Below are 15,166 nucleotides of genomic sequence, written 5' to 3'. Positions count from 1 at the left end.
ATGTTCCATTATGTTCTATTCTGTTGTATTCTGTTGTATTCTGTTGTATTATATTCTGTTCTGTTCTGTTGTATTTTGTTCTATTGTGTTCTATTGTATTCTGTTCTGTTGTATTCTGTTCTATTGTATTCCGTTCTATTGTATTCCGTTCTGTTGTATTCCGTTCTGGTGTATTCTGTTCTATTGTGTTATGTTCTATTGTATTCTGTTCTGTTGTATTCTGTTCTATTGTATGCTGTTCTATTGTATTCTGTTCTATTGTATTCTGTTCTGTTGTATTCCATTCTGCTGGGCTCCAGAATGGCGCAGTGGTCTAAGACACTGCATCTCAGTGCAAGAGGTGTCACTGCAGTACCGGATTTGGCCGGGTAGGCCGTCACTGTAAAGAAAAATTTGTCCTTAACTGACTTGCCTAGTTAAAATAAAGACATGTGTTCTATTGTATTATGTTCCGTTCCGTTCTATCTATTCTGTTCTAGTGTATTCTATCCAATGGTCAACAAAACATGCATGTAGGCCTACATGTTCGCACATTCTGAAATGAATCTATATAGGGAACACTGTATGTATGAAAAAACAGAGCATTTGCTGTGATATTTTAGCCGTTCCTGACATCTGGATGTTAACATCAAAACTCTACTCTAGACCAGGGCTGATGTAAAATGTTTCTACTGTACCTTGATGTCTGTTTGAGGGGAAACCAGGTCCCTCAGGCTCTCAATGGGCTCATCAGCTTGTGCATGAGCTGAAGACAGGGAACAGAGAGATTAGATTGGTCATACCTTGGGTCAGGAGATTTTCATGGCAGCTGGAGTCACCTTATGACAACTGACTTTACACTGTTATAACATGACTTAAACAATACACACAACAAGCCTATGCCCAAAAAGACTGAAATTAACAAACTACTACTGGTTACTAATAATAATGACCTAATAATAACATGGTTATTACCCTGTTATTACCATGCTATAAGGTAAAGTACTACCAAATTCTCCATTCAGTATATCATAAGTGGTAGTGTGTCTTACATCATCCTCTTCAGAACATTCTGGAAGAGGAGACCAGGAATATCTCCCTTAGGTAACTCTACAGTAGGTCATGAAGTGACGTCAATGGGAGTGGGAGATTTCCACCAAAGCTCCAGTTACACATGCAGATCTCAAGCTAGTATTGATTCAAGAATATTTAGATTCAGAACAGTGGTGTTCTTTAATAAACAAATTAGGCACATTTGGACAGTCTTGATACAACATTTTGAACAGAAATGCAATGGTTCGTTGGATCAGTCTGAAACATACACAGCTGACATCTAGTGGCCAAAATATAAATTACACCTGGGCTGGAATAATTCGTTGTTGCCTTTCTCTTGCATTTCAAAGATGATGGTACCAAAAAAAAATACAAAAAAAATAGTTTTTTTCTTTGTATTATCTTTTACCAGATCTAATGTGTTAAATTCTCCTACAATCCTTTCACATTTCCACAAACTTCAAAGTGTTTCCTTTCAAATGGTACCAAGAATATTCGTATGCTTTCTTCAGGGCCTGAGCTACAGGCAGTTAGATTTGGGTATGTTGTTGTAGGGGAACATTTTAAAAGGTTGAAATTCAGAGGCTGAAATAACTTTCAAAATTGTGCACTCTCCTCAAACAATAGCATGGTATTATTTCACTGTAATAGCTACTGTAAATTGGACAGTGCAGTTAGATTAACAATAATTTAAGCTTTCTGCCAATATCAGATATGTCTATGTCCTGGGAAATGTTCTTGTTACTTACAACCTCATGCTATTCACATTAGCATACGTTAGCTCAACCGTCCCGCAGGGGACCCACCAATCCTGAAGTTAAATAAATTTCTAAGGCATTCTGTTTGGAGTGATAAATATGTCGTGACAGGACATGGATCTCAGACAGGTTTCAACCCTATTGAAGCTTGAGGGGTTTCACATCATAATTCTCCTTGCAACTGATAAAGCATTCTTCTTGGAGTGAGTGATACCTTTTGACTGTTTCCTCATCTTCACTCTGTTTCTCTTCCTCAGCTAGTCGTCTCGTCTCGTCCCGTCCCGTCCGTCTGTCTGTGTGTGTCTTACCAGGCACTCTCTTCTGGAGGTTAGCCATGGCCTCAGGCTTGTCAACGTTAGCTTTCATCTGAAACAGCATGTCCATGTTCTCTATCTCTAGTTTCTGACAGGAAAGAAAGCGAGGCGAAAGAGGTAAGGAGAGGAAGAGGAGAGGAGAAAGAGAATACGATATAAATGAGAAGAGAGGAGAGGAACAGGAGAGGAGAAACTGAATAAGATAAGAGGAGAGGAGAGAAGGTGAGAGAGGAGGAGAGGAAGAGGAGAGGAGAAGAGAGGGAGAGGAGAAAGAGAATAAGATGAGAGGAGAGAAAGATAATACGATTAAAGGAAAGGAGACAAGAGAAGACAAGAGAAGAGAGGAAGGTGAGAGGGGAGGAAAGGAGAGGAGAGGAAAAAGAGAATAAGATAAAAGAAAGGATAGGAATAGGAGAGGAAGAGGAAATTGGGGAAGAAAGAGAAAAATATGAAACGAGGGGAGAGAAGAGGAGAGGAGAGGAAGAAGGAGGGAAGGACAGAAATCTTGGATACTGTCAAACTACCAGGTTAAGAGTGTAATCGCAAAGTTGATGTCAAGTTCAATCTTATTGTCAACTTTCTATCATGTACTGTAAGAGTTCTAACATATTGATCAAGAGATCAGACTGTATGTGGATGGAGGCTGTAACACTCCATGGGATGTGGGAGGCTGTAACACTCCATGGGATTATCTATCCATGGGATAGAGATACTGAAAGGGGATGTTTCGGTCACAACTACCTTCTCTTTTGGACTGGGTGAGGTGAGTAGAACTGACTTCATAGTTCCACAGCTGCAGATCAGGCCACTGTCAGATATTTATGAGCCACCTGTAATTGTTTGACGCTTAATCCTACCCCCAGTTCTCCAGTTCATGAGGTGATATGCCACATCCGGTTCTCACTGAGGAATTTGAGACCGTCCATATGGACCAATCAGCTGGGCCAGGACCTGCATCTCTGGGCAGATTAGGGATGACGTGAAGAATATGGATGTGCTATGTTAGACTGTTATACTGTTGTTTAGACTGTAGTTTAGACTGTGGCTTAATTCAATCCAACCTACATTCAGCTATGTACAGTTGAAGTCGGAAGTTTACATACACTGAGGTTGGAGTAATTAAAACTTGTTTTTCAACCACTCCACACATTTCTTGTTAACAAACCATAGTTTCCGCAAGTCGGTTAGGACATCTACTCTGTGCATGACACAAGTCATTTTCCAACAATTGTTTACAGACAGATTATTTCACTTATAATTCACTGTATCACAATTCCAGTGGGTTAGAAGTTTACATACACTAAGTTGACTGTGCCTTTTAACAGCTTGGAAAATTCCAGAAAACGATGTCATGGATTTAGAAGCTTCTGATAGGCTAATTGACATCATTTGAGTCAATTGGAGGTGTACCTGTGGATGTATTTCAAGGCCTACTTTCAAACTTAGTGCCTCTTTGCTTGACATCATGGGAAAATCAAAAGAAATCAGCCAAGACCTCAGAAAAAAATTGTAGACCTTCACAAGTCTGGTTCATCCTTGGGAGCAATTTCCAAATGCCTGAAGGTACCACATTCATCTGTACAAACAATAGTACACAAGTATAAACACCATGGGACCACGCAGCCGTCATACCGCTCAGGAAGGAGACGCGTTCTGTCTCCTAGAGATGAACGTACTTTGGTGCGAAAAGTGCAAATCAATCCCAGAACAACAGCAAAGGACCTTGTGAAGATGCTGGGGGAAACAGGTAAGAAAGTATCTATATCCACAGTAAAACGAGTCCTATATCGACATAACCTGGAAAAAACGCTCAGCAAGGAAGAAGCCACTGCTCCAAAACCACCATAAAAAAGCCAGACTACGGTTTGCAACTGCACATGGGGACAAAGATCGTATTTTTTGGAGAAATGTCCTCTTGTCTGATGAAACAAAAATAAACTTGTTTGGCCAAAATGACCATCGTTATGTTTGGAGGAAAAAGGGGGAGGCTTGCAAGCCGAAGAACACCATCCCAAACGTGAAGCACGGGGGTGGCAGAATCAATTCTGTGGATATATTGAAGCAATATCTCAAGACATCAGTCAGGAAGTTAGAGCTTAGTCGCAAATGGGTCTTCCAAATGGACAATGACCCCAAGCATACTTCCAAAGTTGTGGCAAAATGGCTTGACAACTAAGTCAAGGTTTTGGAGTGGCCATCACAAAGCCCTGACCTCAATCCCATAGAAAATGTGTGGGCAGAACTGAAAAAGCGTGTGTGCGCAAGGAGGCCAATAAACCTAACTCAGTTACACCAGCTCTGTCAGGAGGAATGGGCCAAAATTCACCCAACTTATTGTGGGAAGCTTGTGGAAGGCTACCCGAAATGTTTGACCCAAGTTAAACAATTTTAAGGCAATGCTACCAAATACTAATTGAGTGTTTGTAAACTTCTGACCAACTGGGAATAAGATGAAAGAAATAATAGCTGAAATGAATCATTCTCTTTGTTATTATTAATATTATTCTGACATTTCACATTCTTAAAATAAAGTGGTGATCCTAACTGACCTAAGACAGGGAATTTTTACTAGGATTAAATGTCAGGAATTGTGAAAAACTGAGTTTAAATGTATTTGGCTAACGTGTATGTAAACTTCCGACTTCAACTGTTGTCACGTTCCTGACCTGTTTTCCTTTGTTTTGTATTTATTTTAGTTGGTCAGGGCGTGAGTTGGGTGGGTTGTCTATGGTTGATTTTCTATGTTGGGATTTTGCGTTCGGCCTGGTATGATTCTCAATCAGAGACAGCTGTCAATCGTTATCCCTGATTGAGAATCATACTTAGGCAGCCAGGGTTTCACTTGTGTTTTGTGGGTGTTTGTTCCTGTGGAGGTTTTGTTGCCACACAGGACGGTTTCGGTTTTGTCACGTTGGTTGTTTTTTTTGTATTTTGAAGCGTTTTGTTGACTTTCATTAAAAGAATGAACACTAACCACTCTGCGTTTTGGTCCACACCTTCTGTCAGCGAGGACAGCCGTAACAGCTGTATTGTCGCGCCCTGACCATACAGAGCTTTATTTCTCTATGTTGGTTAGGTCGCGGGGTGATTAAGGGTGGGTTATCTAGGTGAATTATATTTCTATGTTGGCCTAGTATGGTTCCCAATCAGAGGCAGCTGTTTATCGTTGTCTCTGATTGGGGATCATATTTAGGTAGCCATTTTCCCATTGTGCGTTGTGGGATCTTGTCTATGTTTAGTTGCCTGTGAGCATTATTATAGCTTCACGTTTCGTTTGTTCATTTTGTTGTTTTTGTTCTTTGAAGTTTTCTATCCCATAATAAAGGATGGAAACATACCACGCTGCATCTTGGTCCACTCCTTATGACGATCGTGACAGAAGATCCTACCACAAACGAACCAAGCAGCGTGGCCAGGAGGAGAAGATATCCTGGACTTGGGAGGAGATAATGGCAGGAGACGAAAGCCTTCCATGGAAGCAGACGCAGGAGGATCAACGGCGACTCCGAAGTTCACGACCACGACGGAAGCCCGAGAGGCAGCCCCAAAAATGTTTTTTGGGGGGGGGCACATGGGTTGGTCGGAGAAGCAGAGAGGCGAGTCTGAGAGCAAAGAGGATTATTGGGATAGACTGAGCGAGGAGTATTGTGAGATAGTTGAGGGGAGTGATGAGGTAGAGTGGATGTTTTGGTGTCTGGAGCAAGACAGTCGACGTGAGGAGCGTGGGACCAGTCAGGCACCATGTTTTGCGGAGATACGCAATGTCTCCCCAGTGCGCATCCACAGCCCTGTCTGTGCCAGCTCCTCGCACTTGCCGTGCGAAAGTGAGCATCCAGCCAGGACGGGTTGTGCCGGCTCAGCGCTCCTGGTCTCCAGTACGCCTCCTCGGTCCAGGATATCCAGCGCCGGCTCTACTCACTGTGTCGCCAGTGCGCCTTCACAGCACTGTGCATCCTGTGCCAGCGCCCTGCACTTGCCGGGCTAAAGTGAGCATCCAGCCAGGGCGCGTTGTGCCAGCTCTACACTCCAGACCTCCTGTGCGCCTCCATGGCCCAGTATATCCTGTGCCAGCTCTACGCTCCAGACCTCCTGTGCGCCTCCATGGCCCAGTATATCCTGTGCCAGCTCTACACTCCAGACCTCCAGTGAGCCTCCATGGCCCAGTATATCCTGTGCCAGCTCTACACTCCAGACCTCCAGTGAGCCTCCACGGCCCAGTATATCCTGTGCCAGCTCCACGCTCCAGACCTCCAGTGAGCCTCCACGGCCCAGTATATCCTGTGCCAGCTCTACACTCCAGACCTCCAGTGAGCCTCCACGGCCCAGTATATCCTGTGCCAGCTCCACGCTCCAGACCTCCAGTGAGCCTCCACGGCCCAGTATATCCTGTGCCAGCTCTACACTCCAGACCTCCAGTGAGCCTCCACGGCCCAGTATATCCTGTGCCAGCTCCACGCTCCAGACCTCCAGTGAGCCTCCACGGCCCAGTATATCCTGTGCCAGCTCTACACTCCAGACCTCCAGTGAGCCTCCACGGCCCAGTATATCCTGTGCCAGCTCTACACTCCAGACCTCCAGTGAGCCTCCATGGCCCAGTATATCCTGCTGCATCTTGGTCTACTCCTTATGACGAACGTGACAGTACTTACCAAGTAAAGCTCTTACTGAACCACAGCTACTACACAGGGCTACCACCAGGTAGAATAAACTTATAGGTAGAATAAACTTAGGGTGACTACATGTCCCGGATTGTGCCGGAAGGTCCTGCCTTTTGACCCTTTGAATCGCAACGAAACAATCATGTCCCGCCTTGTATCAAATCATTCACTCACCACTTAGAAAAAACGATTGATTTTACTTTATTTTACTCAGATAGTCTGTGCCGCTATTTTGTTATCAGTCTTATTGCTTGGGGATAGAAGCTGTTCAAGAGCCTGTTGGTGCCAGACCTGTTGCACCGGTACCGCTTGCCATGCGAAAGCAGAGATGGTTTGGGTGGTTGGAGTCTTTAAGGATTTTCCGGGCCTTCCTACCACACTGCCTGATATAGAGGTCCTGGATGGCAGGGAGCTCGGCCCCAGTGATGTACTGGGCTGTCTGCACCACCCTCTGTAGCTGCGCCGTGATCGAGGCGGTGCTATTGCCGTAGCAGTCATGCAGCCAGTAAAAATGCTCTCAATGGTACAGCTGTATAACTTTTTTTGAGGATTTGAGGGCCCATGCCAAACTTTTTCAACCTCCTTATGGGGAGAGGCCTTCTTCACGACTGTGTGCATGTGTTTAGACCACTTGGATACAGAGGAACTAGAAGCTCTTAACCTGCTCTAATTCAGCCCTGTCTATGTGGATGTGTCTATGTATGAGTCAGCCTGTATGAGTCAGCCTGTATGAGTCAGTGTAGAGTATTGTGATGCACTGTCCTCTGTACAGTGGTTGTGCTTGTGTGTGTTTGAGTTTATATATATATATGTGTGTGTGCATGTGTGTGTCAGACTTTACCAGTTCGTATACGGTGTAGTGATTGACTGTCTCCCGTACGAGTCCAGCGTCTAATGCAGCAGGACATTCTTCAACAGCCTAGTGACATCCAGACTGAGGTAACATGACAGGTTGTGCAGGCTGGCAGTGAAGGCCCGAATCCCGACCAGAAGGTCCGACGGACGTCCTATCTCCTGGGTGGTCTGGTTGTGATGGGTCATGATCCTGCAACAAGGACAAACCAACGTCATGAGCATCAAACAGGACTGGAACGGCAGTCTGAATGTACAACAATCAGGCTCAATGGACCATGTGATGGATATGATACTCTGGACCAGCATGTTGGCTTGGTTGAAAAGTAGCTCCAGTCCAGGGCCTTTCCTGTCTGTTTTCAGTAGAAACCGGCACAACCCCTCCTCTCTCGTTGTCTTGTTCTCGTTCTCTCTCTCTACCCTCTGTCTCTCTCTCTCCATCTCTAACTCTCTCCCTCTCATCTAACTCTCTCTTTCCATCTTTCTCTCTCTCTCTCTCTCCGCTGCCTGTATTTACGTTAGTGACTCGGATAGAAGCAATCATACTGCTGAGCTGCCACTCTGCAGGCCTAATTTTAGGGGCAGCATGACGGAGAGATAATGATCTGGTAGGGACTTGGAGACGAAGCAGAACATGTACACATATCCATTAGAGTCTCCTGCATTTGTATGAATGTCAATTTTGAAAGAAAATAGTAACTTAACTATGATTGTCTGACCTCCTGAATTCATACAATATACAGTGCCTTCAGAAAGTATACACACCCCTTGACTTTTTCCACATTTTGTTGTGTTCCAGCCTGAATAAAACATGTATTACATTTAGATTTTGTGTCTCTGGGCTACACACAATACCCCATAATGTCAAAGTGAAATAATGTTTTTAGAAGTGCTTACAAATTGTTATAAAAATTAAAAGCTGAAATGTCTTGAGTAAATACGAATTCAATCCCTTTGTCATGGCAAGTCAAAATATGTTCGGGAGTAAAAATGTGCTTAACAAGTCACATAATAAGTTGCATGGACTCACTCTGGGTGCAATAATACTGTTTAACATGATTTGTGACTGACTACCTCATCTTTGTACTCCAAACATACAATTATCTGTAAGGACCCTCAATCCACCATGGAATTTCAAACACAGATTCAACCACAAAGATCAGGGAGGTTTCCCAATGCCTCGCGAAGAAGGGAGCCTGTTGGTAGATGGGTAAAAATTTTAAAAAGCACACGTTGAATATTGCTTTGAGCATGGTGAAGTTTATAATTACACTTTGGATGGTATATCAATACACCCAGTCACTACAAAATACAGGTGTCCTTCATAACTCAGTTGCCGGAGAGGAAGGAAACCGCTCAGGGATTTCACCTTGAGTCCAATTGTGATTTAAAAAAAGTTACAGAGTTGAATGGCTCTGATAGGAGAAAACTGAGGATGGATCAACAACAGCAATAACCTAAATGACAGAGTGAAAAGAAGGAAGTGCTGTACAGAATACAAATATCCCAAAACATGCATCTCATTTGCATTAAGGCACTAAAGTAATTTAGCAAAAAATGTGGCAAAGAAATTACCTTTCTATCGTAAATACAGTGTTACATTTGGGGCAAATCCAACACAACACATCACTGAGTACCAATCTTCATACCTTCAAGCATGGTGGTGGCTGCATCATGTTATGGGTATGCTTGTCATCGACAAGAACTAGAGAATTTAGGATAAAAAGAAGCGGAATAGAGCTGAGCGAATGCAAAGTCCTAGAGGAAAACCTGGTTCAGTCTGCTTTCCACCAGACTCTGGGAGACATTTACCTTTCAACAGGACAATAACACAAGGCAAAATAATATACACTGGAGTTGCTTACCAAGATGACATTGAATGTTCCTGAGTGGCCTAGTTACAGTTTTGACTTAAATCATCTTGAAAACCTATGGCAAGATGGGAGCTGTCGAGCAACGATCAACAAACAACTTAACAGAGCTTAAAGCATTTTTTAAATAATAATGTGTAAATGTTGCAAAGCTTTTAGAGACTTACCCAGAATGACACACAGAGGGATGGAGGAGTATAGAGAGAGATGGAAGGGTATGGAGAGGGGTGGAGGAGTATAGAGAGGGGTGGAGGGGTATAGAGAGAGATGAAAGGGTATGGAGAGGAGTGGAGGAGTATTGAGAGGGGTGGAGGGGTATAGAGAGAGATGGAAGGGTATGGAGAGGGGTGGAGGAGTATAGAGAGGGGTGGAGGGGTATAGAGAGGGGTGGAGGGGTATAGAGAGGGGTGGAGGGGTATAGAGAGAGATGGAAGGGTATGGAGAGGGGTGGAGGAGTATAGAGAGAGATGGAAGGGTATGGAGAGGGGTGGAGGAGTATAGAGAGGGGTGGAGGGGTATAGAGAGAGATGGAAGGGTATGGAGAGGGGTGGAGGAGTATAGAGAGAGATGGAAGGGTATGGAGAGGGGTGGAGGAGTATAGAGAGGGGTGGAGGGGTATAGAGAGAGATGGAAGGGTATAGAGAGAGATGGAAGGGTATGGAGAGGGGTGGAGGAGTATAGAGAGAGATGGAAGGGTATGGAGAGGGGTGGAGGAGTATAGAGAGGGGTGGAGGGGTATAGAGAGAGATGGAAGGGTATGGAGAGGGGTGGAGGAGTATAGAGAGGGGTGGAGGGGTATAGAGAGAGATGGAAGGGTATGGAGAGGGGTGGAGGAGTATAGAGAGGGGTGGAGGGGTATAGAGAGAGATGGAAGGGTATGGAGAGGGGTGGAGGAGTATAGAGAGGGGTGGAGGGGTATAGAGAGAGATGGAAGGGTATGGAGAGGGGTCGAGGGGTATAGAGAGGGGTGGAGGGGTATAGAGAGGGGTGGAGGGGTATAGAGAGAGATGGAAGGGTATGGAGAGGGGTGGAGGAGTATAGAGAGAGATGGAAGGGTATGGAGAGGGGTGGAGGAGTATAGAGAGAGATGGAAGGGTATGGAGAGGGGTGGAGGAGTATAGAGAGGGGTGGAGGGGTATAGAGAGAGATAGAGGGGTGGAGGAGTATAGAGAGAGATGGAAGGGTATGGAGAGGGGTGGAGGAGTATAGAGAGGGTTGGAGGGGTATAGAGAGGGGTGGAGGGGTATAGAGAGAGATGGAGGGGTATGGAGAGGGATGGAGGAGTATAGAGAGAGATGGAAGGGTATGGAGAGGGGTGGAGGAGTATAGAGAGGGGTGGAGGGGTATAGAGAGAGATGGAAGGGTATGGAGAGGGGTGGAGGAGTATAGAGAGGGGTGGAGGGGTATAGAGAGAGATGGAAGGGTATGGAGAGGGGTGGAGGAGTATAGAGAGGGGTGGAGGGGTATAGAGAGGGGTGGAGGGGTATAGAGAGAGATGGAAGGGTATGGAGAGGGGTGGAGGAGTATAGAGAGAGATGGAAGGGTATGGAGAGGGGTGGAGGAGTATAGAGAGGGGTGGAGGGGTATAGAGAGAGATGGAAGGGTATGGAGAGGGGTGGAGGAGTATAGAGAGAGATGGAAGGGTATGGAGAGGGGTGGAGGAGTATAGAGAGGGAGGAGGGGTATAGAGAGAGATGGAAGGGTATGGAGAGGGGTGGAGGAGTATAGAGAGGGGTGGAGGGGTATAGAGAGAGATGGAAGGGTATGGAGAAGGGTGGAGGAGTATAGAGAGGGGTGGAGGGGTATAGAGAGAGATGGAAGGGTATGGAGAGGGGTGGAGGAGTATAGAGAGGGGTGGAGGGGTATAGAGAGGGGTGGAGGGGTATAGAGAGAGATGGAGGGGTATAGAGAGGGGTGGAGGGGTATAGAGAGGGATAGAGAGTTATAGGGGGATGGATGTAGGGGTATAGAGAGGGATAGAGAGTTATAGGGGGATGGATGGATGGGTATAGAGAGGGATAGAGAGTTATAGGGGGATGGATGGAGGGGTATAGAGAGGGATAGAGAGTTATAGGGGAATGGAGGGGTATAGAGAGGGATGGAGAGTTATAGGGGGATGGATAGAGGGGTATAGAGAGTGACGGAGAGTTATAGGGGGATGGAGGGGTAAAAGCGCTGACTTGATGACGATGGCGCGGTCCGTCCTCTGCCTCTCTGTGCCAGATTTCTCTCTTGACACCTCTCCTTTTCTGGGCGCCTGCTTCTTCTGCTTCTTATGGCAAGCTGCACTTACGATCTGGCCACAGTGTTTGGGCAACAGATAATAAGGAACATGATTAAGAGAACCACATAGATGAAACAATATTAGAATGTTTTCAATTAAAATCTGTTATGCATTGCTTTCAGTGTTTACAGAAAAATAAATGAGTGATTTTACTTTTTCCTGCTATGCTGCAACCTCTCAGGAGTCTAAACTAAACACTCTCACAATGTTTTCCAGCATAGAGAGAAGCAACCTTCTCTCGTTACACCACCTCCTCTTCACTTTCCTACTGGCACTCTCCTACATTAAAGGTACAATCTGGGATTTGCTTTATTAACGGGTAAATATGTAGAATTGAAATTACCATTGAAAAGATTCCCCGATGCCAGATTGTACCTTTAAATCTAGCGCAGTGACTACGAGGGCGTTATAATATAATTGGAAATACTGTCAATTGGCTGCATGAATCTTATAGTTAATTAGCTCTGTGACCTGTACACTTCCACCAGATTCCTGGTCATCGAGGTCGCATATCTCGAACACACACACGCACAAACTCACGCACACACACACACGCGGTTATTGAGGTTGCACCTCCTCTCAACCGCCTCCGTCTAGACATGAACAAGAAACACAAAGAGATGTCTCTCAGACTTTCCCATATTTATAAACAATTTGTTTTTTTCTGTGTTTTTTTCCACAATTTACTGAGATGTTCCACACTAATGGAATAATTGCTTTCACCATTCAGTATTTGACGTGATGTGACCTGACCTGAAAAACTAACCAGCCGAAAATACAACTAACCATTTTCGTGTCCATGTAATGTAGTCAGGAAAATGACATGGCTATCTTTAAATTTAGCATAACCAGTTAAAATATTACTACGGTTGAATACCCAGATAGTGTCTCGTAACCCAGTACTGCCCTCTTCTGGACACAGCTGGTGGACACTCTGGCTGCAGCGGGAGCAGAGGGAAAGACATGATGTAGCACTGCATAGAAACCTCCTCACTGCTCTGAGAGGAGAAACCGGTAGAGAAGCAAAACCATAACAGTCTTTAGCAGTAGAATATACATGAGTCATAGTTCTGTCTTTAACAGTGGAATATAGAGGAGTCTTAGTTCAGTCTTTAGCAGTGGAATATACAGGAGTCATTGTTCTGTCTTTAGCAGTGGAATATATAGGAGTCATAGTTCTGTCTTTAGCAGTGGAATGTATAGGAGTCATAGTTCAGTCTTTAGGAGTGGAATATATAGGAATCATAGTTCAGTTTTTAGCAGTGGAATATATAGGAGTCATAGTTCAGTCTTTAGAAGTTAACACACATTGTATTAACTAAGTCCCAAATGGCTCCTTATTGCCTATGTAGTGAACTACATTTGACAAGGGCACATAGATAATAGGGTGCCATTTGAGACACACATTGGCTCAGAAGACATGAACCTAGTCAATGGAAAGAGATGCTTTGGGAACAGTGTACATGTGGACTACCAACGGGTAGAAACTAGACAAACACAACTAAAGGGTGTGTATCAACATGTTGGTTCAAGATATCAATGGTTCACATGTTGAAATCATCAATGACAAGAGTTGTTAAGTTTTCTGAATACATGTGTGGGCCCTAGTCCCTAGATCCTAGTCTCTAGACCCTATTGGGGACCCTTGCCCTAGACCCTAGTCCCTATATCCTAGACCCTAGTCCCTAGATCCCAGGCCTAGTCTCTAGACCTTATCTCCTATACCCTAGTCCCTAGACCCAATTGGCAACCCCTGCCCTAGACCCTAGTCCCTATGCACATCATGTGGATCTGAAATGGTTTTGATATCATTTTATCCAATCCTTTCTGATCTACAGATGTACCTAGTGGTTGGTTCTGATTTACAGAAGTACCTAGGGGCTATGATACACTGGTGCATGCTTGTAACATGGAATATCACAGTCAAATAAAATCAAAATGTATTAGTCACATGCGCCGAATACAACAGGTGTAGACCTTACAGTGAAATGCTTACTCACGAGCCCCTAACCAACAACACAGTTAAAAAAAATACTGATAAGAATAAAAAAGAAAAGTAACAAGCAATTAAAGAGCAGCAGTAAAATAACAATAGCGAGACTATATACAGGGGGGTACCGGTACAGAGTCAATGTTCGGGGGCACTGGTTAGTTGAGGTAATATGTACATGTAGGTAGAGTTATTAAAGTGACTATGCATAGATGATAACAACAGAGAGAAGCAGGGGGGGAGGGGAGAGGGGGGGGGAGGGGGGGGGGGGGCTATGCAAATAGTCTGGGTAGCCATTTGATTAAATGTTCAGGAGTCTTTTGGCTTGGGGGTAGAAGCTGTTTAGAAGCCTCTTGGACTTAGACTTGGCTGTCCGGTACAGCTTGCCGTGCGGTACAGTCTATGACTAGGGTGGCTGGAGTCTTTCACAATTTTTAAGGCCTTCTTCTGACACCACCTGGTATAGAGGTCCTGGAAGGCAGGAAGCTTGGCCCCAGTGATGTACTGGGCCATTCGCACTACACTCTATAGTGACTTGCGGTCTGAGGCCGAGCAGTTGCCATACCAGGCAGTGATACAACCAGTCAGGATGCTCACGATGGTGCAGCTGTAGAACCCTTTGAGGATGTGAAGACCCATGTCAAATCTTTTCAGTCTCCTGAGGGAGAATAGGTTTTATCGTGGCCTCTTCACGACTGTCTTGGTGTGTTTGGACCATGTTAGTTTGTTGGTGATGTGGACACCAAGGAACTTGAAGCTCTCAACCTGCTCCACTGCAGATAAGAATGGGGGCATGCTCGGTCCTCTTTTTCCCGTAGTCCACAATCATTTCCTTTGTCTTGATCACGTTGAGGGAGAGGTTGTTGTCCTGGCTCCACACGGCCAGGTCTCTGACCTCCTCCCTATAGGCTGTCTTGTCGTTGTTAGTGATCAGGTTGTGTCATCGGCAAACTTAATGATGCTGTTGGAGTTGTGCCTGGCAGTGCAGTCATGAGTGAAGAGGGAGTACAGGAGGGGACTGAGTACGCACCCATGAGGGGCCCCTGTGTTGAGGATCAGTGTGGCAGATGTATTGTTACCTATCCTTACCACCTGGGGACGGCCCGTCAGGAAATCCAGGATCCAGTTGCAGAGGGAGGTGTTTAGTCCCAGGGTCCTTAGCTTATTGATGAGCTTTGAGGGCACTATGGTGTTGAACGCTGAGCTGTAGTCAATGAGTCAAATTCTCACATACTGTAGCTGTTCCACTTGTGCAGGTGGGAAAGGGCAGTGTGGAGTGCAATAGAGATTGTATCATCTGTGGATCTGTTGGTATGCAAATTGAAGTGGATCTCGGGTTTCTGGATAATGGTGTTGATGTGAGCCACTACCAGCCTTTCAAAGCACTTCATGGCTACAGACGTGAGT

The 15,166-nt window shown here is 45.0% G+C and overlaps 1 pseudogene; it reads right to left on the bottom strand.

The window, feature by feature from the left end:
- Positions 1-668: 668 nt before the first annotated feature.
- LOC129816056 (uncharacterized) overlaps positions 669-15,166 on the bottom strand; it is a 122,920-nt pseudogene continuing 108,422 nt past the window's right edge.

This window comes from Salvelinus fontinalis, chromosome 18 (genome assembly GCF_029448725.1).
Source record: "Salvelinus fontinalis isolate EN_2023a chromosome 18, ASM2944872v1, whole genome shotgun sequence".
In the NCBI taxonomy this organism is placed as follows: Eukaryota; Metazoa; Chordata; class Actinopteri; order Salmoniformes; family Salmonidae; genus Salvelinus; species Salvelinus fontinalis.
The sequence above is the reverse complement of the archived record's forward strand: the minus strand, read 5'-3'. Positions and strand labels throughout refer to the sequence as shown.